We start from the raw sequence: 26,838 nt of genomic DNA on the forward strand, positions 1-26,838 counted from the left end.
GGGAACAGTCCAGCCTGAACTGCCAAGCCATGTCTTACCTGTACCGGAATCAAGCATCCTAGTACTGGTTTCTGGCTATCAGCCGTCTTCAGCCAGGATAGCTCAACTCCAGTGGCTTAGTGAGTAAGGGACCCACGACTGGGGATACCCTTCCCACATAGGGTGAACAGCAAAACACACAAGATGATGGACGGAATGTTGCACAATGGCAAAACATTCACCCCCAGTCACAGATCTGGGTTTATAAATCGTTATTTTGATCACCAAGCCACCCCAGTTCAGACATGGCCATGTGCAAATCAGTCTTGACACTGTGCCTCATGGGAACAGTCTAGCCCGAACTGCCAAGCCATGTCTTCCCTGGACCGGAATCAAGCATCCTAGGACCGGTTTCTGGCTATCAGCCATCTTCAGCCAGAATATCGTAACTCCAGTGGCTTAGTGTGCAAGGGACCCACGTCTGGGCATACCCTTTTCACATAGGGTGAACAGCAAAACAAACAAGATGATGGACGGAATGTTGCACAAAGGCAAAACATTCACACCCAGTCACAGATCTGGGTTTATCCATCGTTAGTTTGCTCACCAAGCCACTCCAGTTCAGGCATGACCATATGCAAATCAGTCTTGATCCTGTGCCTCATGGGAACAGTCCAGCCTGAACTGCCAAGCCATGTCATCCCTGGACCGGAATCAAGCATCCTAGGACCGGTTTCTGGCTGTCAGCCGTCTTCAGCCAGGATAGCTTAACTCCAGTGGCTTAGTGAGCAAGGGACCCACGTCTGAGCATACCCTTCCCATATAGGGTGAACAGCAAAACACACAAGATGATTGACGGAATGTTGCACAATGGCAAAACATTCCCCCCCAGTCAGAGATCTGGGTTTATCCATCCTTATTTTGCTCACCAAGCCACCCCAGTTCAGACATGGTATATGTAAATCAGTCTTGATCCTGTGCCTCATTGTAACAGTCTAGCCCGAATTGCCAAGCCATGTCTTCCCTAGAATGGAATCAAGCATCCTAGGACCGGTTTCTGGCTATCAGCCGACTTCAGCCAGGATAGCTTAACTCCAGTGGCTTAGTGAGCGAGGGACCCATATCTGGGTATACGCTTCCCACATAGGGTGAACAGCAAAACACACAAGATGATGGACGGAATGTTGCACAATGGCAAAACATTCACCCTCAGTCACAGATCTGGGTTTATCCATCATTATTTTGCTCACCAATCCATCCCAGTTTAGACATGGCCATATGCAAATCATTTTTGACCCTGTGCCTCATGGGAACAGTCCTGCCCGAACTGCCAAGTCATGTCTTCCCTGGACCGGAATCAAGCATCCTAGGACCGGTTTCTGGCTATCAGTCGTCTTCAGCCAGGATAGCTTAACTCCAGTGGCTTAGTGAGCAAGGGACCCACATCTGGGGATACCCTTCCCACATAAGGTAAACAGCAAAACACACAAGATGATGGAAGGAATGTTGCACAATGGCGTTCACCCCCAGTCACAGATCTGAGTTTATCCATCGTTATTTTTGCTCACCAAGCCACCCCAGTTCAGACATGGCCATATGCAAATCAGTCTTGACACTGTTACTCATGGGAACCGTCCAGCCCAAACTCCCAAGCCATGTCTTCCGTGGACCGGAATCAAGCATCCTAGGACTGATTTCTGGCTATCAGTCGTCTTCAGCCAGGATAGCTTAACTCCAGTGGCTTAGTGAGCAAGGGACCCACGTCTAGGTATACCCTTCCCACATAGGGTGAACAGCAAAACAAACAAGATGATGGACGGAATGTTGCACAGTTGCAAAACATTCACCCCCAGTCACAGATCTGGGTTTATCCACCATTATTTTGCTCACCAAGCCACCCCAATTCAGACATGGCCATATGCAAATCAGTCTTGATCCAGTGCCTCATGGGAACAGTCTAAGCCATGTCTTCCCTGGAGCAGAATCAAGCATCCTAGGACCATTTTCTGGCTATCAGCGGTCTTCAGCTTGGATAGCTTAACTCCAGTGGCTAAGTGAGCAAGGGACCCATGTCTGGGTATACCCTTCCCACTTAGGGTGAACAGCAAAACACACAAGATGATGGACGGAATGTTGCACAATGGCAAAACATTGACCCCCCAGTCACAGATCTGGGTTTATCCATCGTTATTTTGCTCACCAAGCCACCCCAGTTTAGACATGGCCATATGCAAATCAGTCTTGACCCTGTGTCTCATGGGAACAGTCCAGCCCGAACTGCCAAGCCATGTCTTACCTGGACCGGAATCAAGCATCCTAGGACCGGTTTCTGGCTGTCAGCCTTCTTCAGCCAGGATAGCTTAACTCCAGTGGCTAAGTGAGCAAGGGACCCATGTCTGGGTATACCCTTCCCACATAGGGTGAACAGCAAAACACACAAGATGATGGACGGAATGTTGCACAATGGCAAAACATTGACCCCCCAGTCACAGATCTGGGTTTATCCATCGTTATTTTGCTCACCAAGCCACCCCAGTTTAGACATGGCCATATGCAAATCAGTCTTGACCCTGTGTCTCATGGGAACAGTCCAGCCCGAACTGCCAAGCCATGTCTTACCTGGACCGGAATCAAGCATCCTAGGACCGGTTTCTGGCTGTCAGCCTTCTTCAGCCAGGATAGCTTAACTCCAGTGGCTTAGTGAGCAAGGGACTCACGTCTGAGCATACCCTTCCCATATAGGGTGAACAGCAAAACACACAAGATGATGGACGGAATTTTGCACAATGGCAAAACATTCACCCTCAGTCACAGATCTGGGTTTATCCATCGTTATTTTGCTCACCAAAGTCCCAGTTCAGACATGGCCATATGCAAATCTGTCTTGACACTGTTACTCATGGGAACAGTCCAGCCCAAACCGCCAAACCATGTCTTCTGTGGACCGGAATCAAGCAACCTAGGACAGGTTTCTGGCTATCAGCCATCTTCAGCCAGGATAGCTTAACTCCAGTGGCTTAGTGAGCAAGGGACCAATATCTGGGTATACGCTTCCCACATAGGGTGAACAGCAAAACACACAAGATGATGGACGGAATTTTGCACAATGGCAAAATATTCACCCTCAGTCACAGATCTGGGTTTATCCATCATTATTTTGTTCACCAAGCCATCCCAGTTTAGACATGGCCATATGGAAATAATTCTTGACCCTGTGCCTCATGGGAACAGTCCAGCCTGAACTGCCAAGCTATGTCTTCCCTGGACCGGAATCAAGCATCCTAGGAACGGTTTATGGCTATCAGTTGTCTTCAGCCAGGATAGCTCAACTCCAGTGGCTTAGTGAGTAAGGGACCCACATCTGGGCATACCCTTCCCACACAGGGTGAACAGCAAAACACACAAGATGATGGACGGAATGTTGCACAATGGCAAAACATTCACCCCCAGTCACAGACCTGGGTTTATCCATCGTTATTTTGCTCAACAAGCCAGCCCAGTTCAGACATGGCCATATGCAAATCAGTCTTGAACCTGTGTCTCATGGGAACAGTCCAGCCTGAACTGCCAAGCCATGTCTTACCTGTACCGGAATCAAGCATCCTAGTACTGGTTTCTGGCTATCAGCCGTCTTCAGCCAGGATAGCTCAACTCCAGTGGCTTAGTGAGTAAGGGACCCACGACTGGGGATACCCTTCCCACATAGGGTGAACAGCAAAACACACAAGATGATGGACGGAATGTTGCACAATGGCAAAACATTCACCCCCAGTCACAGATCTGGGTTTATAAATCGTTATTTTGATCACCAAGCCACCCCAGTTCAGACATGGCCATGTGCAAATCAGTCTTGACACTGTGCCTCATGGGAACAGTCTAGCCCGAACTGCCAAGCCATGTCTTCCCTGGACCGGAATCAAGCATCCTAGGACCGGTTTCTGGCTATCAGCCATCTTCAGCCAGAATATCGTAACTCCAGTGGCTTAGTGTGCAAGGGACCCACGTCTGGGCATACCCTTTTCACATAGGGTGAACAGCAAAACAAACAAGATGATGGACGGAATGTTGCACAAAGGCAAAACATTCACACCCAGTCACAGATCTGGGTTTATCCATCGTTAGTTTGCTCACCAAGCCACTCCAGTTCAGGCATGACCATATGCAAATCAGTCTTGATCCTGTGCCTCATGGGAACAGTCCAGCCTGAACTGCCAAGCCATGTCATCCCTGGACCGGAATCAAGCATCCTAGGACCGGTTTCTGGCTGTCAGCCGTCTTCAGCCAGGATAGCTTAACTCCAGTGGCTTAGTGAGCAAGGGACCCACGTCTGAGCATACCCTTCCCATATAGGGTGAACAGCAAAACACACAAGATGATTGACGGAATGTTGCACAATGGCAAAACATTCCCCCCCAGTCAGAGATCTGGGTTTATCCATCCTTATTTTGCTCACCAAGCCACCCCAGTTCAGACATGGTATATGTAAATCAGTCTTGATCCTGTGCCTCATTGTAACAGTCTAGCCCGAATTGCCAAGCCATGTCTTCCCTAGAATGGAATCAAGCATCCTAGGACCGGTTTCTGGCTATCAGCCGACTTCAGCCAGGATAGCTTAACTCCAGTGGCTTAGTGAGCGAGGGACCCATATCTGGGTATACGCTTCCCACATAGGGTGAACAGCAAAACACACAAGATGATGGACGGAATGTTGCACAATGGCAAAACATTCACCCTCAGTCACAGATCTGGGTTTATCCATCATTATTTTGCTCACCAATCCATCCCAGTTTAGACATGGCCATATGCAAATCATTTTTGACCCTGTGCCTCATGGGAACAGTCCTGCCCGAACTGCCAAGTCATGTCTTCCCTGGACCGGAATCAAGCATCCTAGGACCGGTTTCTGGCTATCAGTCGTCTTCAGCCAGGATAGCTTAACTCCAGTGGCTTAGTGAGCAAGGGACCCACATCTGGGGATACCCTTCCCACATAAGGTAAACAGCAAAACACACAAGATGATGGAAGGAATGTTGCACAATGGCGTTCACCCCCAGTCACAGATCTGAGTTTATCCATCGTTATTTTTGCTCACCAAGCCACCCCAGTTCAGACATGGCCATATGCAAATCAGTCTTGACACTGTTACTCATGGGAACCGTCCAGCCCAAACTCCCAAGCCATGTCTTCCGTGGACCGGAATCAAGCATCCTAGGACTGATTTCTGGCTATCAGTCGTCTTCAGCCAGGATAGCTTAACTCCAGTGGCTTAGTGAGCAAGGGACCCACGTCTAGGCATACCCTTCCCACATAGGGTGAACAGCAAAACAAACAAGATGATGGACGGAATGTTGCACAGTTGCAAAACATTCACCCCCAGTCACAGATCTGGGTTTATCCACCATTATTTTGCTCACCAAGCCACCCCAATTCAGACATGGCCATATGCAAATCAGTCTTGATCCAGTGCCTCATGGGAACAGTCTAAGCCATGTCTTCCCTGGAGCAGAATCAAGCATCCTAGGACCATTTTCTGGCTATCAGCGGTCTTCAGCTTGGATAGCTTAACTCCAGTGGCTAAGTGAGCAAGGGACCCATGTCTGGGTATACCCTTCCCACATAGGGTGAACAGCAAAACACACAAGATGATGGACGGAATGTTGCACAATGGCAAAACATTGACCCCCCAGTCACAGATCTGGGTTTATCCATCGTTATTTTGCTCACCAAGCCACCCCAGTTTAGACATGGCCATATGCAAATCAGTCTTGACCCTGTGTCTCATGGGAACAGTCCAGCCCGAACTGCCAAGCCATGTCTTACCTGGACCGGAATCAAGCATCCTAGGACCGGTTTCTGGCTGTCAGCCTTCTTCAGCCAGGATAGCTTAACTCCAGTGGCTTAGTGAGCAAGGGACTCACGTCTGAGCATACCCTTCCCATATAGGGTGAACAGCAAAACACACAAGATGATGGACGGAATTTTGCACAATGGCAAAACATTCACCCTCAGTCACAGATCTGGGTTTATCCATCGTTATTTTGCTCACCAATGTCCCAGTTCAGACATGGCCATATGCAAATCAGTCTTGACACTGTTACTCATGGGAACAGTCCAGCCCAAACCGCCAAGCCATGTCTTCTGTGGACCGGAATCAAGCAACCTAGGACAGGTTTCTGGCTATCAGCCATCTTCAGCCAGGATAGCTTAACTCCAGTGGCTTAGTGAGCAAGGGACCAATATCTGGGTATACGCTTCCCTCATAGGGTGAACAGCAAAACACACAAGATGATGGACGGAATTTTGCACAATGGCAAAATATTCACCCTCAGTCACAGATCTGGATTTATCCATCATTATTTTGTTCACCAAGCCATCCCAGTTTAGACATGGCCATATGGAAATAATTCTTGACCCTGTGCCTCATGGGAACAGTCCAGCCTGAACTGCCAAGCTATGTCTTCCCTGGACCGGAATCAAGCATCCTAGGAACGGTTTATGGCTTTCAGTTGTCTTCAGCCAGGATAGCTCAACTCCAGTGGCTTAGTGAGTAAGGGACCCACATCTGGGCATACCCTTCCCACACAGGGTGAACAGCAAAACACACAAGATGATGGACGGAATGTTGCACAATGGCAAAACATTCACCCCCAGTCACAGATCTGGGTTTATCCACCGTTATTTTGCTCACCAAGCCACCCCAGTTCAGACATGGCCATATGCAAATCAGTCTTGATCCAGTGCCTCATGGGAAAAGTCCAGCCCGAACTGCCAAGTCATGTATTCCCTGGACCGGAATCAAGCATCCAAGGACCGGTTTCTTGCTATCAGCCATCTTCAGCCAGGATAGCTTAACTCCAGTGGCTTAGTGAGCAAGGGACCCACGACTGGGGATACCCTTCCCACATAGGGTGAACAGCAAAACACACAAGATGATGGACGGAATGTTGCACAATGGCAAAACATTGACCCCCAGTCACAGATCTGGGTTTATCCATCGTTATTTTGCTCACCAAGCCACCCCAGTTTAGACATGGCCATATGCAAATCAGTCTTGACCCTGTGTCTCATGGGAACAGTCCAGTCCGAACTGCCAAGCCATGTCTTACCTGGACCGGAATCAAGCATCCTAGGACCGGTTTCTGGCTGTCAGCCTTCTTCAGCCAGGATAGCTAAACTCCAGTGGCTTAGTGAGCAAGGGACTCACGTCTGAGCATACCCTTCCCATATAGGGTGAACAGCAAAACACACAAGATGATGGACGGAATTTTGCACAATGGCAAAACATTCACCCTCAGTCACAGATCTGGGTTTATCCATCGTTATTTTGCTCACCAATGTCCCAGTTCAGACATGGCCATATGCAAATCTGTCTTGACACTGTTACTCATGGGAACAGTCCAGCCCAAACCGCCAAACCATGTCTTCTGTGGACCGGAATCAAGCAACCTAGGACAGGTTTCTGGCTATCAGCCATCTTCAGCCAGGATAGCTTAACTCCAGTGGCTTAGTGAGCAAGGGACCAATATCTGGGTATACGCTTCCCTCATAGGGTGAACAGCAAAACACACAAGATGATGGACGGAATTTTGCACAATGGCAAAATATTCACCCTCAGTCACAGATCTGGGTTTATCCATCATTATTTTGTTCACCAAGCCATCCCAGTTTAGACATGGCCATATGGAAATAATTCTTGACCCTGTGCCTCATGGGAACAGTCCAGCCTGAACTGCCAAGCTATGTCTTCCCTGGACCAGAATCAAGCATCCTAGGAACGGTTTATGGCTATCAGTTGTCTTCAGCCAGGATAGCTCAACTCCAGTGGCTTAGTGAGTAAGGGACCCACATCTGGGCATACCCTTCCCACACAGGGTGAACAGCAAAACACACAAGATGCTGGACGGAATGTTGCACAATGGCAAAACATTCACCCCCAGTCACCGATCTGGGTTTATCCACCGTTATTTTGCTCACCAAGCCACCCCCGTTCAGACATGGCCATATGCAAATCAGTCTTGATCCAGTGCCTCATGGGAACAGTCCAGCCTGAACTGCCAAACCATGTCTTCCCTGGACCGGAATCAAGCATCCTAGGACCGGTTTCTGGCTGTCAGCCTTCTTCAGCCAGGATAGCTTAACTCCAGTGGCTTAGTGAGCAAGGGACTCACGTCTGATCATACCCTTCCCATATAGGGTGAACAGCAAAACACACAAGATGATGGACGGAATTTTGCACAATGGCAAAACATTCACCCTCAGTCACAGATCTGGGTTTATACATCGTTATTTTGCTCACCAATGTCCCAGTTCAGACATGGGCATATGCAAATCAGTCTTGACACTGTTACTCATGGGAACAGTCCAGCCCAAACCGCCAAGCCATGTCTTCTGTGGACCGGAATCAAGCAACCTAGGACAGGTTTCTGGCTATCTGCCATCTTCAGCCAGGATAGCTTAACTCCAGTGGCTTAGTGAGCAAGGGACCAATATCTGGGTATACGATTCCCACATAGGGTGAACAGCAAAACACACAAGATGATGGACGGAATTTTGCACAATGGCAAAATATTCACCCTCAGTCACAGATCTGGGTTTATCCATCATTATTTTGTTCACCAAGCCATCCCAGTTTAGACATGGCCATATGGAAATAATTCTTGACCCTGTGCCTCATGGGAACAGTCCAGCCTGAACTGCCAAGCTATGTCTTCCCTGGACCGGAATCAAGCATCCTAGGAACGGTTTATGGCTATCAGTTGTCTTCAGCCAGGATAGCTCAAATCCAGTGGCTTAGTGAGTAAGGGACCCACATCTGGGCATACCCTTCCCACACAGGGTGAACAGCAAAACACACAAGATGATGGACGGAATGTTGCACAATGGCAAAACATTCACCCCCAGTCACAGATCTGGGTTTATCCACCGTTATTTTGCTCACCAAGCCACCCCAGTTCAGACATGGCCATATGCAAATCAGTCTTGATCCAGTGCCTCATGGGAACAGTCCAGCCTGAACTGCCAAGCCATGTCTTCCCTGGACCGGAATCAAGCATCCTAGGACCGGTTTATGGCTATCAGCCGTCTTCAGCCAGGATAGCTTAACTGCAGTGGCTTAGTGAGCAAGGAAACCATGTCTGGGTTTACCCTTCCCACATAGGGTGAACAGCAAAACACACAAGATGATGGACGGAATGTTGCACAATGGCAACACATTCACCCCCACTCACAGATCTGGGTTTATCCATCTTTATTTTGCTCACCAACCAACCCCAGTTCATACATGGCCATAAATAAATCAGTCTTGACCCTGTGCCTCATGAGAACAGTCCAGCCTGAACTGCCAAGCAATGTCTTCCCTGGACCAGAATCAAGCATCCTAGGACTGGTTTATGGCTATCAGCCATCTTCAGCCAGGATAGCTTAACTCCAGTGGCTTAGTGAGCAAGGGACCCACGTCTGAGCATACCCTTCCCACATAGGGTGAACAGAAAAACACACAAGATGGATGGAACAAAACATTCACCCCCAGTCACAGATCTGGGTTTATCCATTGTTATTTTGCTCACCAAGCCACCCCAGTTTAGACATGGCCATATGCAAGTCAGGCTTGACCCTGTGTCTCATGGGAACAGTCCAGCCCGAACTGCCAAGCAATGACTTACCTGGACTGGAATCAAGCATCCAAGGACCGGTTTCTGGCTTTCAGCCCTCTTCAGCCAGGATAGCTTAACTCCAGTTGCTTAGTGAGCAAGGGACCCACATCTGGGCATACCCTTCCCACATAAGGTGAACAGCAAAACACACAAGATGATGGACGGAATGTTGCACAGTGGCAAAACATTCACCCCCAGTCACAGACCTGGGTTTATCCATCGTTATTTTGCTCAACAAGCCAGCCCAGTTCAGACATGGCCATATGCAAATCAGTCTTGAACCTGTGTCTCATGGGAACAGTCCAGCCTGAACTGCCAAGCCATGTCTTACCTGGACCGGAATCAAGCATCCTAGTACTGGTTTCTGGCTATCAGCCGTCTTCAGCCAGGATAGCTCAACTCCAGTGGATTAGTGAGTAAGGGACCCACGACTGGGGATACCCTTCCCACATAGGGTGAACAGCAAAACACACAAGATGATGGACGGAATGTTGCACAATGGCAAAACATTCACCCCCAGTCACAGATCTGGGTTTATCCATCGTTATTTTGATCACCAAGCCACCCCAGTTCAGACATGGCCATGTGCAAATCAGTCTTGACACTGTGCCTCATGGGAACAGTCTAGCCCGAACTGCCAAGCCATGTCTTCCCTGGACCGGAATCAAGCATCCTAGGACCGGTTTCTGGCTATCAGCCATCTTCAGCCAGAATATCGTAACTCCAGTGGCTTAGTGTGCAAGGGACCCACGTCTGGGCATACCCTTTTCACATAGGGTGAACAGCAAAACAAACAAGATGATGGACGGAATGTTGCACAAAGGCAAAACATTCCCCCCCAGTCAGAGATCTGGGTTTATCCATCCTTATTTTGCTCACCAAGCCACCCCAGTTCAGACATGGTATATGTAAATCAGTCTTGATCCTGTGCCTCATGGTAACAGTCTAGCCCGAATTGCCAAGCCATGTCTTCCCTAGAATGGAATCAAGCATCCTAGGACCGGTTTCTGGCTATCAGCCGTCTTCAGCCAGGATAGCTTAACTCCAGTGGCTTAGTGAGCGAGGGACCCATATCTGGGTATACGCTTCCCACATAGGGTGAACAGCAAAACACACAAGATGATGGACGGAATGTTGCACAATGGCAAAACATTCACCCTCAGTCACAGATCTGGGTTTATCCATCATTATTTTGCTCACCAATCCATCCCAGTTTAGACATGGCCATATGCAAATCATTTTTGACCCTGTGCCTCATGGGAACAGTCCTGCCCGAACTGCCAAGTCATGTCTTCCCTGGACCGGAATCAAGCATCCTAGGACCGGTTTCTGGCTATCAGTCGTCTTCAGCCAGGATAGCTTAACTCCAGTGGCTTAGTGAGCAAGGGACCCACATCTGGGGATACCCTTCCCACATAAGGTAAACAGCAAAACACACAAGATGATGGAAGGAATGTTGCACAATGGCGTTCACCCCCAGTCACAGATCTGAGTTTATCCATCGTTATTTTGCTCACCAAGCCACCCCAGTTCAGACATGGCCATGTGCAAATCAGTCTTGACACTGTTACTCATGGGAACCGTCCAGCCCAAACTGCCAAGCCATGTCTTCCGTGGACCGGAATAAAGCATCCTAGGACTGATTTCTGGCTATCAGTCGTCTTCAGCCAGGATAGCTTAACTCCAGTGGCTTAGTGAGCAAGGGACCCACGTCTAGGCATACCCTTCCCACATAGGGTGAACAGCAAAACAAACAAGATGATGGACGGAATGTTGCACAATTGCAAAACATTCACCCCCAGTCACAGATCTGGGTTCATCCACCATTATTTTGCTCACCAAGCCACCCCAATTCAGACATGGCCATATGCAAATCAGTCTTGATCCAGTGCCTCATGGGAACAGTCTAAGCCATGTCTTCCCTGGAGCAGAATCAAGCATCCTAGGACCATTTTCTGGCTATCAGCGGTCTTCAGCTTGGATAGCTTAACTCCAGTGGCTAAGTGAGCAAGGGACCCATGTCTGGGTATACCCTTCCCACATAGGGTGAACAGCAAAACACACAAGATGATGGACGGAATGTTGCACAATGGCAAAACATTGACCCCCCCAGTCACAGATCTGGGTTTATCCATCGGTATTTTGCTCACCAAGCCACCCCAGTTTAGACATGGCCATATGCAAATCAGTCTTGACCCTGTGTCTCATGGGAACAGTCCAGCCCGAACTGCCAAGCCATGTCTTACCTGGACCGGAATCAAGCATCCTAGGACCGGTTTCTGGCTGTCAGCCTTCTTCAGCCAGGATAGCTTAACTCCAGTGGCTTAGTGAGCAAGGGACTCACGTCTGAGCATACCCTTCCCATATAGGGTGAACAGCAAAACACACAAGATGATGGACGGAATTTTGCACAATGGCAAAACATTCACCCTCAGTCACAGATCTGGGTTTATCCATCGTTATTTTGCTCACCAATGTCCCAGTTCAGACATGGCCATATGCAAATCAGTCTTGACACTGTTTCTCATGGGAACAGTCCAGCCCAAACCGCCAAGCCATGTCTTCTGTGGACCGGAATCAAGCAACCTAGGACAGGTTTCTGGCTATCAGCCATCTTCAGCCAGGATAGCTTAACTCCAGTGGCTTAGTGAGCAAGGGACCAATATCTGGGTATACGCTTCCCTCATAGGGTGAACAGCAAAACACACAAGATGATGGACGGAATTTTGCACAATGGCAAAATATTCACCCTCAGTCACAGATCTGAGTTTATCCATCATTGTTTTGTTCACCAAGCCATCCCAGTTTAGACATGGCCATATGGAAATAATTCTTGACCCTGTGCCTCATGGGAACAGTCCAGCCTGAACTGCCAAGCTATGTCTTCCCTGGACCGGAATCAAGCATCCTAGGAACGGTTTATGGCTATCAGTTGTCTTCAGCCAGGATAGCTCAACTCCAGTGGCTTAGTGAGTAAGGGACCCACATCTGGGCATACCCTTCCCACACAGGGTGAACAGCAAAACACACAAGATGATGGACGGAATGTTGCACAATGGCAAAACATTCACCCCCAGTCACAGATCTGGGTTTATCCACCGTTATTTTGCTCACCAAGCCACCCCAGTTCAGACATGGCCATATGCAAATCAGTCTTGATCCAGTGCCTCATGGGAACAGTCCAGCCTGAACTGCCAAACCATGTCTTCCCTGGACCGGAATCAAGCATCCTAGGACCGGTTTCTGACTGTCAGCCTTCTTCAGCCAGGATAGCTTAACTCCAGTGGCTTAGTGAGCAAGGGACTCACGTCTGAGCATACCCTTCCCATATAGGGTGAACAGCAAAACACACAAGATGATGGACGGAATTTTGCACAATGGCAAAACATTCACCCTCAGTCACAGATCTGTGTTTATCCATCGTTATTTTGCTCACCAATGTCCCAGTTCAGACATGGCCATATGCAAATCAGTCTTGACACTGTTACTCATGGGAACAGTCCAGCCCAAACCGCCAAGCCATGTCTTCTGTGGACCGGAATCAAGCAAACTAGGACAGGTTTCTGGCTATCTGCCATCTTCAGCCAGGATAGCTTAACTCCAGTGGCTTAGTGAGCAAGGGACCAATATCTGGGTATACGTTTCCCACATAGGGTGAACAGCAAAACACACAAGATGATGGACAGAATTTTGCACAATGGCAAAATATTCACCCTCAGTCACAGATCTGGGTTTATCCATCATTACTTTGTTCACCAAGCCATCCCAGTTTAGACATGGCCATATGGAAATAATTCTTGACCCTGTGCCTCATGGGAACAGTTCAGCCAGAACTGCCAAGCTATGTCTTCCCTGGACCGGAATCAAGCATCCTAGGAACGGTTTATGGCTATCAGTTGTCTTCAGCCAGGATAGCTCAACTCCAGTGGCTTAGTGAGTAAGGGACCCACATCTGGGCATACCCTTCCCACACAGGGTGAACAGCAAAACACACAAGATGATGGACGGAATGTTGCACAATGGCAAAACATTCACCCCCAGTCACAGATCTGGGTTTATCCACCGTTATTTTGCTCACCAAGCCACCCCAGTTCAGACATGGCCATATGCAAATCAGTCTTGATCCAGTGCCTCATGGGAACAGTCCAGCCTGAACTGCCAAGCCATGTCTTCCCTGGACCGGAATCAAGCATCCTAGGACCGGTTTATGGCTATCAGCCGTCTTCAGCCAGGATAGCTTAACTCCAGTGGCTTAGTGAGCAAGGAAACCATGTCTGGGTTTACCCTTCCCACATAGGGTGAACAGCAAAACACACAAGATGATGGACGGAATGTTGCAGCATGGCAACACATTCACCCCCACTCACAGATCTGGGTTTATCCATCGTTATTTTGCTCACCAACCAACCCCAGTTCATACATGGCCATAAATAAATCAGTCTTGACCCTGTGCCTCATGAGAACAGTCCAGCCTGAACTGCCAAGCAATGTCTTCCCTGGACCAGAATCAAGCATCCTAGGACTGGTTTATGGCTATCAGCCGTCTTCAGCCAGGATAGCTTAACTCCAGTGGCTTAGTGAGCAAGGGACTCACGTCTGAGCATACCCTTCCCATATAGGGTGAACAGCAAAACACACAAGATGATGGACGGAATTTTGCACAATGGCAAAACATTCACCCTCAGTCACAGATCTGGGTTTATCCATCGTTATTTTGCTCACCAATGTCCCAGTTCAGACATGGCCATATGCAAATCAGTCTTGACACTGTTACTCATGGGAACAGTCCAGCCCAAACCGCCAAGCCATGTCTTCTGTGGACCGGAATCAAGCAAACTAGGACAGGTTTCTGGCTATCTGCCATCTTCAGCCAGGATAGCTTAACTCCAGTGGCTTAGTGAGCAAGGGACCAATATCTGGGTATACGTTTCCCACATAGGGTGAACAGCAAAACACACAAGATGATGGACAGAATTTTGCACAATGGCAAAATATTCACCCTCAGTCACAGATCTGGGTTTATCCATCATTACTTTGTTCACCAAGCCATCCCAGTTTAGACATGGCCATATGGAAATAATTCTTGACCCTGTGCCTCATGGGAACAGTTCAGCCAGAACTGCCAAGCTATGTCTTCCCTGGACCGGAATCAAGCATCCTAGGAACGGTTTATGGCTATCAGTTGTCTTCAGCCAGGATAGCTCAACTCCAGTGGCTTAGTGAGTAAGGGACCCACATCTGGGCATACCCTTCCCACACAGGGTGAACAGCAAAACACACAAGATGATGGACGGAATGTTGCACAATGGCAAAACATTCACCCCCAGTCACAGATCTGGGTTTATCCACCGTTATTTTGCTCACCAAGCCACCCCAGTTCAGACATGGCCATATGCAAATCAGTCTTGATCCAGTGCCTCATGGGAACAGTCCAGCCTGAACTGCCAAGCCATGTCTTCCCTGGACCGGAATCAAGCATCCTAGGACCGGTTTATGGCTATCAGCCGTCTTCAGCCAGGATAGCTTAACTCCAGTGGCTTAGTGAGCAAGGAAACCATGTCTGGGTTTACCCTTCCCACATAGGGTGAACAGCAAAACACACAAGATGATGGACGGAATGTTGCAGCATGGCAACACATTCACCCCCACTCACAGATCTGGGTTTATCCATCGTTATTTTGCTCACCAACCAACCCCAGTTCATACATGGCCATAAATAAATCAGTCTTGACCCTGTGCCTCATGAGAACAGTCCAGCCTGAACTGCCAAGCAATGTCTTCCCTGGACCAGAATCAAGCATCCTAGGACTGGTTTATGGCTATCAGCCGTCTTCAGCCAGGATAGCTTAACTCCAGTGGCTTAGTGAGCAAGGGACCCACGTTTGAGCATACCCTTCAAACATAGGGTGAACAGAAAAACACACAAGATGGATGGAACAAAACATTCACCCCCAGTCACAGATCTGGGTTTATCCATTGTTATTTTGCTCACCAAGCCACCCCAGTTTAGACATGGCCATATGCAAGTCAGGCTTGACCCTGTGTCTCATGGGAACAGTCCAGCCCGAACTGCCAGGCAATGACTTACCTGGACTGGAATCAAGCATCCAATGACCGGTTTCTGGCTTTCAGCCCTCTTCAGCCAGGATAGCTTAACTCCAGTGGCTTAGTAAGCAAGGGACCCACATCTGGGCATACCCTTCCCACATAAGGTGAACAGCAAAACACACAAGATGATGGACGGAATGTTGCACAGTGGCAAAACATTCACCCCCAGTCACAGACCTGGGTTTATCCATCGTTATTTTGCTCAACAAGCTAGCCCAGTTCAGACATGGCCATATGCAAATCAGTCTTGAACCTGTGTCTCATGGGAACAGTCCAGCCTGAACTGCCAAGCCATGTCTTACCTGGACCGGAATCAAGCATCCTAGTACTGGTTTCTGGCTATCAGCCGTCTTCAGCCAGGATAGCTCAACTCCAGTGGCTTAGTGAGTAAGGGACCCACGACTTGGGATACCCTTCCCACATAGGGTGAACAGCAAAACACACAAGATGATGGACGGAATGTTGCACAATGGCAAAACATTCACCCCCAGTCACAGATCTGGGTTTATCCATCGTTATTTTGATCACCAAGCCACCCCAGTTCAGACATGGCCATGTGCAAATCAGTCTTGACACTGTGCCTCATGGGAACAGTCTAGCCCGAACTGCCAAGCCATGTCTTCCCTGGATTGGAATCAAGCATCCTAGGACCGGTTTCTGGCTATCAGCCATCTTCAGCCAGAATATCGTAACTCCAGTGGCTTAGTGTGCAAGGGACCCACGTCTGGGCATACCCTTTTCACATAGGGTGAACAGCAAAACAAACAAGATGATGGACGGAATGTTGCACAAAGGCAAAACATTCACACCCAGTCACAGATCTGGGTTTATCCATCGTTAGTTTGCTCACCAAGCCACTCCAGTTCAGGCATGACCATATTCAAATCAGTCTTGATCCTGTGCCTCATGGGAACAGTCCAGCCTGAACTGCCAAGCCATGTCATCCCTGGACCGGAATCAAGCATCATAGGACCGGTTTCTGGCTGTCAGCCATCTTCAGCCAGGATAGCTTAACTCCAGTGGCTTAGTGAGCAAGGGACCCACGTCTGAGCATACCCTTCCCATATAGGGTGAACAGCAAAACACACAAGATGATTGACGGAATGTTGCACAATGGCAAAACATTCCCCCCCAGTCAGAGATCTGGGTTTATCCATCCTTATTTTGCTCACCAAGCCACCCCAGTTCAGACATGGTATATGTAAATCAGTCTTGATCCTGTGCCTCATGGTAACAGTCTAGCCCGAATTGCCAAGCCATGTCTTCCCTAGAATGGAATCAAGCATCCTAGGACCGGTTTCTGGCTATCAGCCGTCTTCAGCCAGGATAGCTTAACTCCAGTGGCTTAGTGAGCGAGGGACCCATATCTGGGTATACCCTTCCCACATAGGGTGAACAGCAAAACACACAAGATGATGGACGGAATGTTGCATAATGGCAAAACATTCACCCTCAGTCACAGATCTGGGTTTATCCATCATTATTTTGCTCACCAATCCATCCCAGTTTAGACATGGCCATATGCAAATCATTCTTGACCCTGTGCCTCATGGGAACAGTCCTGCCCGAACTGCCAAGTCATGTCTTCCCTGGACCGGAATCAAGCATCCTAGGACCGGTTTCTGGCTATCAGTCGTCTTCAGCCAGGATAGCTTAACTCCAGTGGCTTAGTGAGCAATGGACCCACATCTGGGGATACCCTTCCCACATAAGGTAAACAGCAAAACACACAAGATGATGGAAGGAATGTTGCACAATGGCGTTCACCCCCAGTCACAGATCTGAGTTTATCCATCGTTATTTTGCTCACCAAGCCACCCCAGTTCAGACATGGCCATATGCAAATCAGTCTTGACACTGTTACTCATGGGAACCGTCCAGCCCAAACTGCCAAGCCATGTCTTCCGTGGACCGGAATCAAGCATCCTAGGACTGATTTCTGGCTATCAGTCGTCTTCAGCCAGGATAGCTTAACTCCAGTGGCTTAGTGAGCAAGGGACCCACGTCTAGGCATACCCTTCCCACATAGGGTGAACAGCAAAACAAACAAGATGATGGACGGAATGTTGCACAATTGCAAAACATTCACCCCCAGTCACAGATCTGGGTTTATCCACCATTATTTTGCTCACCAAGCCACCCCAATTCAGACATGGCCATATGCAAATCAGTCTTGATCCAGTGCCTCATGGGAACAGTCTAAGCCATGTCTTCCCTGGAGCAGAATCAAGCATCCTAGGACCATTTTCTGGCTATCAGCGGTCTTCAGCTTGGATAGCTTAACTCCAGTGGCTAAGTGAGCAAGGGACCCATGTCTGGGTATACCCTTCCCACATAGGGTGAACAGCAAAACACACAAGATGATGGACGGAATGTTGCACAATGGCAAAACATTCGCCCCCACTCACAGATCTGGGTTTATCCATTGTTATTTTGCTCACCAACCAACCCCAGTTAATGCATGTCCATATGCAAATCAGTCTTGACTCTGTGCCTCATGGGAACAGTCTAAGCCATGTCTTCCCTGGAGCAGAATCAAGCATCCTAGGACAGTTTTCTGGATATCAGCCGTCTTCAGCCAGGATAGCTTAACTCCAGTGGCTTAGTGAGCAAGGCACCCACGTCTGGGCATACCCTTCACACATAGGGTGAACAGCAAAACACACAAGATGGATGGAACAAAACATTCACCCCCAGTCACAGATCTGGGTTTATCCATTGTTATTTTGCTCACCAAGCCACCCCAGTTTAGACATGGCCATATGCAAGTCAGGCTTGACCCTGTGTCTCATGGGAACAGTCCAGCCCGAACTGCCAGGCAATGACTTACCTGGACTGGAATCAAGCATCCAATGACCGGTTTCTGGCTTTCAGCCCTCTTCAGCCAGGATAGCTTAACTCCAGTGGCTTAGTAAGCAAGGGACCCACATCTGGGCATACCCTTCCCACATAAGGTGAACAGCAAAACACACAAGATGATGGACGGAATGTTGCACAGTGGCAAAACATTCACCCCCAGTCACAGACCTGGGTTTATCCATCGTTATTTTGCTCAACAAGCTAGCCCAGTTCAGACATGGCCATATGCAAATCAGTCTTGAACCTGTGTCTCATGGGAACAGTCCAGCCTGAACTGCCAAGCCATGTCTTACCTGGACCGGAATCAAGCATCCTAGTACTGGTTTCTGGCTATCAGCCGTCTTCAGCCAGGATAGCTCAACTCCAGTGGCTTAGTGAGTAAGGGACCCACGACTTGGGATACCCTTCCCACATAGGGTGAACAGCAAAACACACAAGATGATGGACGGAATGTTGCACAATGGCAAAACATTCACCCCCAGTCACAGATCTGGGTTTATCCATCGTTATTTTGATCACCAAGCCACCCCAGTTCAGACATGGCCATGTGCAAATCAGTCTTGACACTGTGCCTCATGGGAACAGTCTAGCCCGAACTGCCAAGCCATGTCTTCCCTGGATTGGAATCAAGCATCCTAGGACCGGTTTCTGGCTATCAGCCATCTTCAGCCAGAATATCGTAACTCCAGTGGCTTAGTGTGCAAGGGACCCACGTCTGGGCATACCCTTTTCACATAGGGTGAACAGCAAAACAAACAAGATGATGGACGGAATGTTGCACAAAGGCAAAACATTCACACCCAGTCACAGATCTGGGTTTATCCATCGTTAGTTTGCTCACCAAGCCACTCCAGTTCAGGCATGACCATATTCAAATCAGTCTTGATCCTGTGCCTCATGGGAACAGTCCAGCCTGAACTGCCAAGCCATGTCATCCCTGGACCGGAATCAAGCATCATAGGACCGGTTTCTGGCTGTCAGCCATCTTCAGCCAGGATAGCTTAACTCCAGTGGCTTAGTGAGCAAGGGACCCACGTCTGAGCATACCCTTCCCATATAGGGTGAACAGCAAAACACACAAGATGATTGACGGAATGTTGCACAATGGCAAAACATTCCCCCCCAGTCAGAGATCTGGGTTTATCCATCCTTATTTTGCTCACCAAGCCACCCCAGTTCAGACATGGTATATGTAAATCAGTCTTGATCCTGTGCCTCATGGTAACAGTCTAGCCCGAATTGCCAAGCCATGTCTTCCCTAGAATGGAATCAAGCATCCTAGGACCGGTTTCTGGCTATCAGCCGTCTTCAGCCAGGATAGCTTAACTCCAGTGGCTTAGTGAGCGAGGGACCCATATCTGGGTATACCCTTCCCACATAGGGTGAACAGCAAAACACACAAGATGATGGACGGAATGTTGCATAATGGCAAAACATTCACCCTCAGTCACAGATCTGGGTTTATCCATCATTATTTTGCTCACCAATCCATCCCAGTTTAGACATGGCCATATGCAAATCATTCTTGACCCTGTGCCTCATGGGAACAGTCCTGCCCGAACTGCCAAGTCATGTCTTCCCTGGACCGGAATCAAGCATCCTAGGACCGGTTTCTGGCTATCAGTCGTCTTCAGCCAGGATAGCTTAACTCCAGTGGCTTAGTGAGCAATGGACCCACATCTGGGGATACCCTTCCCACATAAGGTAAACAGCAAAACACACAAGATGATGGAAGGAATGTTGCACAATGGCGTTCACCCCCAGTCACAGATCTGAGTTTATCCATCGTTATTTTGCTCACCAAGCCACCCCAGTTCAGACATGGCCATATGCAAATCAGTCTTGACACTGTTACTCATGGGAACCGTCCAGCCCAAACTGCCAAGCCATGTCTTCCGTGGACCGGAATCAAGCATCCTAGGACTGATTTCTGGCTATCAGTCGTCTTCAGCCAGGATAGCTTAACTCCAGTGGCTTAGTGAGCAAGGGACCCACGTCTAGGCATACCCTTCCCACATAGGGTGAACAGCAAAACAAACAAGATGATGGACGGAATGTTGCACAATTGCAAAACATTCACCCCCAGTCACAGATCTGGGTTTATCCACCATTATTTTGCTCACCAAGCCACCCCAATTCAGACATGGCCATATGCAAATCAGTCTTGATCCAGTGCCTCATGGGAACAGTCTAAGCCATGTCTTCCCTGGAGCAGAATCAAGCATCCTAGGACCATTTTCTGGCTATCAGCGGTCTTCAGCTTGGATAGCTTAACTCCAGTGGCTAAGTGAGCAAGGGACCCATGTCTGGGTATACCCTTCCCACATAGGGTGAACAGCAAAACACACAAGATGATGGACGGAATGTTGCACAATGGCAAAACATTCGCCCCCACTCACAGATCTGGGTTTATCCATTGTTATTTTGCTCACCAACCAACCCCAGTTAATGCATGTCCATATGCAAATCAGTCTTGACTCTGTGCCTCATGGGAACAGTCTAAGCCATGTCTTCCCTGGAGCAGAATCAAGCATCCTAGGACAGTTTTCTGGATATCAGCCGTCTTCAGCCAGGATAGCTTAACTCCAGTGGCTTAGTGAGCAAGGCACCCACGTCTGGGCATACCCTTCACACATAGGGTGAACAGCAAAACACACAAGATGATGGACGGAATGTTGCGCAATGGCAAAATATTGACCCCCAGTCACAGATCTAGGTTTATCCATCGTTACTTTGCCCACCAAGCCACCCCAGTTTAGACATGGCCATATGCAAATCAGTGTTGACCCTGTGTCTCATGGGAACAGTCTAAGCCATGTCTTCCCTGGAGCAGAATCAAGCATCCTAGGACAGTTTTCTGGATATCAGCCGTCTTCAGCCAGGATAGCTTAACTTCAGTGGCTTAGTGAGCAAGGGACCCATGTCTGAGCATACCCTTCACACATAGGGTGAACAGCAAAACACACAAGATGAGTGACGGAATGTTGCACAATGGCAAAACATTCACCCCCAGTCACAGATCTGGGATAATCCATCATTATTTTGCTCACCAAACCACCCTAGTTCAGACATGGCCATATGCAAATCAGTCTTGATCCTGTGCCTCATGGGAAAAGTCCAGCCCGAACTGCCAAGTCATGTATTACCTGGACCGGAATCAAGCATCCAAGGACCGGTTTCTTGCTATCAGCCATCTTCAGCCAGGATAGCTTAACTCCAGTGGCTTAGTGAGCAAGGGACCCACGACTGGGGATACCCTTCCCACATAGGGTGAACAGCAAAACACACAAGATGATGGACGGAATGTTGCACAATGGCAAAACATTCACCCCCACTCACAGACCTGGGTTTATCCATCGTTATTTTGCTCACCAACCAACCCCAGTTCATACATGGCCATATGCAAATCAGTCTTTACCCTGTGCCTCATGGGAACAGTCCAGCCCGAACTGCCAAGCCATGTCTTCCCTGGAGCAGAATCAAGCATCCTACGACCGTTTTCTGGCTATCAGCCGTCTTCAGCCAGGATAGCTTAACTCCAGTGGCTTAGTGAGCAAGGGACCCACGTCTGGGCATACCCTTCCCACATAGGGTGAACAGAAAAACACACAAGATGATGGACGGAATGTTGCACAATGGCAAAGCATTCACCCCCACTCACAGATCTGGGTTTATCCATTGTTATTTTGCTCACCAACCAACCCCAGTTCATGCATGTCCATATGCAAATCAGTCTTGACTCTATGCCTCATGGGAACAGTCTAGCCCGAACTGCCAAGCCATGTCTTCCCTGGAGCAGAATGGGACATGGCCATATGCAAATCAGTCTTGATCCAGTGCCTCATGGGAACAGTCTAAGCCATGTCTTCCCTGGAGCAGAATCAAGCATCCTAGGACAGTTTTCTGGATATCAGCCGTCTTCAGCCAGGATAGCTTAACTCCAGTGGCTTAGTGAGCAAGGCACCCACGTCTGGGCATACCCTTCACACATAGGGTGAACAGCAAAACACACAAGATGATGGACAGAATGTTGCGCAATGGCAAAATATTGACCCCCAGTCACAGATCTAGGTTTATCCATCGTTACTTTGCCCACCAAGCCACCCCAGTTTAGACATGGCCATATGCAAATCAGTGTTGACCCTGTGTCTCATGGGAACAGTCCAGCCCAAACTGCCAAGCCATGTCTTACCTGGACCAGAATCAAGTATCCTAGGACCGGTTTCTGGCTATCAGCCGTCTTCAGCCAGGATAGCTTAACTTCAGTGGCTTAGTGAGCAAGGGACCCACGTCTGAGCATACCCTTCCCATATAGGGTGAACAGCAAAACACACAAGATGAGTGACGGAATGTTGCACAATGGCAAAACATTCACCCCCAGTCACAGATCTGGGATCATCCATCGTTATTTTGCTCACCAAACCACCCTAGTTCAGACATGGCCATATGCAAATCAGTCTTAATCCTGTGCCTCATGGGAACAGTCTAGCCCGAACTGCCAAGCCATGTCTTCCCTGGAATGGAATCAAGCATCCTAGGACCGGTTTCTGGCTATCAGCCGTCTTCTGCCATGATAGCTTAACTCGAGTGGCTTAGTGAGCAAGGGACCAATGTCTGGGTATACGCTTCCCACATTGGGTGAAAAGCAAAACACACAAGATGATGGAATGAATGTTGCACAATGGCAAAACATTCACCCCCAGTCACAGATCTGAGTTTATCCATCGTTATTTTGCTCATCAAGCCATCCCAGTTTAGACATGGCCATATGAATATCATTCTTGACCCTGTGCCTCATGGGAAAAGTCCAACCCGAACTGCCAAGTCATGTATTCCCTTGACCGGAATCAAGCATCCAAGGACCGGTTTCTTGCTATCAGCCATCTTCAGCCAGGATAGCTTAACTCCAGTGGCTTAGTGAGCAAGGGACCCACGACTGGGGATACCCTTCCCACATAGGGTGAACAGCAAAACACACAAGATGATGGACGGAATGTTGCACAATGGCAAAACATTCACCCCCACTCACAGATCTGGGTTTATCCATCGTTATTTTGCTCACCAACCAACCCCAGTTCATACATGGCCATATGCAAATCAGTCTTGACCCTGTGCCTCATGGGAATAGTCCAGCCCGAACTGCCAAGCCATGTCTTCCCTGGAGCAGAATCAAGCATCCTAGGACCGTTTTCTGGCTATCAGCCGTCTTCAGCCAGGATAGCTTAACTCCAGTGGCTTAGTGAGCAAGGGACCCACGTCTGGGCATACCCTTCCCACATAGGGTGAACAGAAAAACACACAAGATGATGGACGGAATGTTGCACAATGGCAAAACATTGACCCCCAGTCACAGATCTGGGTTTATCCATCGTTATTTTGCTCACCATGCCACCCCAGTTTAGACATGGACATATGCGAAATCAGTCTTGACCCTGTGTCTCATGGGAACAGTGAAGCCCGAACTGCCAAGCCATGTATTACCTGGACCGGAATCAAGCATCCTAGGACCGGTTTCTGGCTATCAGCCGTCTTCAGCCAGGATAGCTTAACTCCAGTGGCTTAGTGAGGAAGGGACCCACGTCTGAGCATACCCTTCCCACATAGGGTGAACAGCAAAACAAACAAGATGATGGACGGAATGTTGCACAATGGCAAAACATTCCCCCCCAGTCAGAGATCTGGGTTTATCCATCGTTATTTTGCTCACCAAGCCACCCCAGTTCAGACATGGTATATGCAAATCAGTCTTGATCCTGTGCCTCATGGGAACACTCTAGCCCGAATTGCCAAGCCATGTCTTCCCTAGAATGGAATCAAGCATCCTAGGACTGGTTTCTGGCTATCATCCGTCTTCAGCCAGGATAGCTTAACTCCAGTGGCTTAGTGAGCAAGGGACCCATATCTGGGTATACGCTTCCCACATAGGGTGAACAGCAAAACACACAAGATGATGGACGGAATGTTGCACAATGGCAAAACATTCACCCTCAGTCACAGATCTGGGTTTATCCATCATTATTTTGCTCACCAAGCCATCCCAGCTTAGACATGGCCATATGCAAATCATTCTTGACCCTGTGCCTCATGGGAACAGTCCTGCCCGAACTGCCAAGTCATGTCTTCCCTGGAACGGAATCAAGCATCCTAGGACCGGTTTCTGGCTATCAGTCGTCTTCATCCAGGATAGCTTAACTCCAGTGGCTTAGTGAGCAAGGGACCCACATCTGGGGATACCCTTCCCACATAGAGTGAACAGCAAAACACACAAGATGATGGAAGGAATGTTGCACAATGGAGTTCACCCCCAGTCACAGATCTGGGTTTATCCATCGTTATTTTGCTCACCAAGCCACCCCAGTTCAGACATTGCCATATGCAAATCAGTCTTGACACTGTAACTCATGGGAACAGTCCAGCCCAAACTGCCAAGCCATGTCTTCCGTGGACCGGAATGAAGCAACCTAGGACCGGTTTCTGGCTATCAGCCATATTCAGCCAGGATAGCTTAACTACAGTGGCTTAGTGAGCAAGGGACCCACATCTGGGCATACCCTTCCCACATAGGGTGAACAGCAAAACAAACAAGATGATGGACGGAATGTTGCACAATGGCAAAACATTCACTCCCAGTCACAGATCTGGGTTTATCCACCGTTATTTTGCTCACCAAGCCACCCCAGTTCAGACATGGCCATATGCAAATCAGTCTTGATCCAGTGCCTCATGGGAACAGTCCAGCCTGAACTGCCAAGCCATGTCTACCTTCGGCTGGAAGCAAGCATCCTAGGACCAGTTTCTGGTTATCAGCCGTCTTCAGCCAGGATAGCTTAACTCCAGTGGCTAAGTGAGCAAGGGACCCATGTCTAGGAATACCCTTCCCTCATAGGGTGAACAGCAAAACACACAAGATGATGGACGGAATGTTGCACAATGGCAAAACATTCAACCCCACTCATAGATCTGGGTTTATCCATTGTTATTTTACTCACCAACCAATCCCAGTTCATGCATGTCGATATGCAAATCAGTCTTGACCCTGTGCCTCATGGGAACAGTCTAGCCTGAACTGCCAAGCCATGTCTTCCCTGGTGCAGAATCAAGCATCCTAGGACCGATTTCTGGCTATCAGCCCTCTTCAGCCAGGATAGCTTAACTTCAGTGGCTTAGTGAGCAAGGGACCCACGTCTGAGCATACCCTTCACACATAGGGTGAACAGCAAAACACACAAGATGATGGACGGAATGTTGCGCAATGGCAAAATATTGACCCCCAGTCACAGATCTAGGTTTATCCATCGTTACTTTGCCCACCAAGCCACCCCAGTTTAGACATGGCCATATGCAAATCAGTGTTGACTCTGTGTCTCATGGGAACAGTCCAGCCCAAACTGCCAAGCCATGTCTTACCTGGACCAGAATCAAGCATCCTAGGACCGGTTTCTGGCTATCAGCCGTCTTCAGCCAGGATAGCTTAACTTCAGTGGCTTAGTGAGCAAGGGACCCACGTCTGAGCATACCCTTCCCATATAGGGTGAACAGCAAAACACACAAGATAAGTGACGGAATGTTGCACAATGGCAAAACATTCACCCCCAGTCACAGATCTGGGATCATCCATCGTTATTTTGCTCACCAATGTCCCAGTTCAGACATGGCCATATGCAAATCAGTCTTGACACTGTTACTCATGGGAACAGTCCAGCCCAAACCGCCAAGCCATGTCTTCAGTGGACCGGAATCAAGCAAACTAGGACAGGTTTCTGGCTATCTGCCATCTTCAGCCAGGATAGCTTAACTCCAGTGGCTTAGTGAGCAAGGGACCAATATCTGGGTATACGCTTCCCACATAGGGTGAACAGCAAAACACACAAGATGATGGACGGAATTTTGCACAATGGCAAAATATTCACCCTCAGTCACAGATCTGGGTTTATCCATCATTACTTTGTTCACCAAGCCATCCCAGTTTAGACATGGCCATATGGAAATAATTCTTGACCCTGTGCCTCATGGGAACAGTTCAGCCAGAACTGCCAAGCTATGTCTTCCCTGGACCGGAATCAAGCATCCTAGGAACGGTTTATGGCTATCAGTTGTCTTCAGCCAGGATAGCTCAACTCCAGTGGCTTAGTGAGTAAGGGACCCACATCTGGGCATACCCTTCCCACACAGGGTGAACAGCAAAACACACAAGATGATGGACGGAATGTTGCACAATGGCAAAACATTCACCCCCAGT

At 48.7% G+C, this 26,838-nt stretch overlaps 1 protein-coding gene across 1 annotated transcript in view; it reads right to left on the reverse strand.

The window, feature by feature from the left end:
- LOC147726124 (receptor-type tyrosine-protein phosphatase mu-like) overlaps positions 1-26,838 on the reverse strand; it is a 1,369,719-nt gene that overhangs the window by 1,097,327 nt on the left and 245,554 nt on the right. The gene's annotated exons all lie outside the window — the stretch shown is intronic.

The sequence above is a fragment of the Lissotriton vulgaris genome, chromosome 3_1 (assembly GCF_964263255.1).
Source record: "Lissotriton vulgaris chromosome 3_1, aLisVul1.2, whole genome shotgun sequence".
NCBI classification, from domain to species: Eukaryota; Metazoa; Chordata; class Amphibia; order Caudata; family Salamandridae; genus Lissotriton; species Lissotriton vulgaris.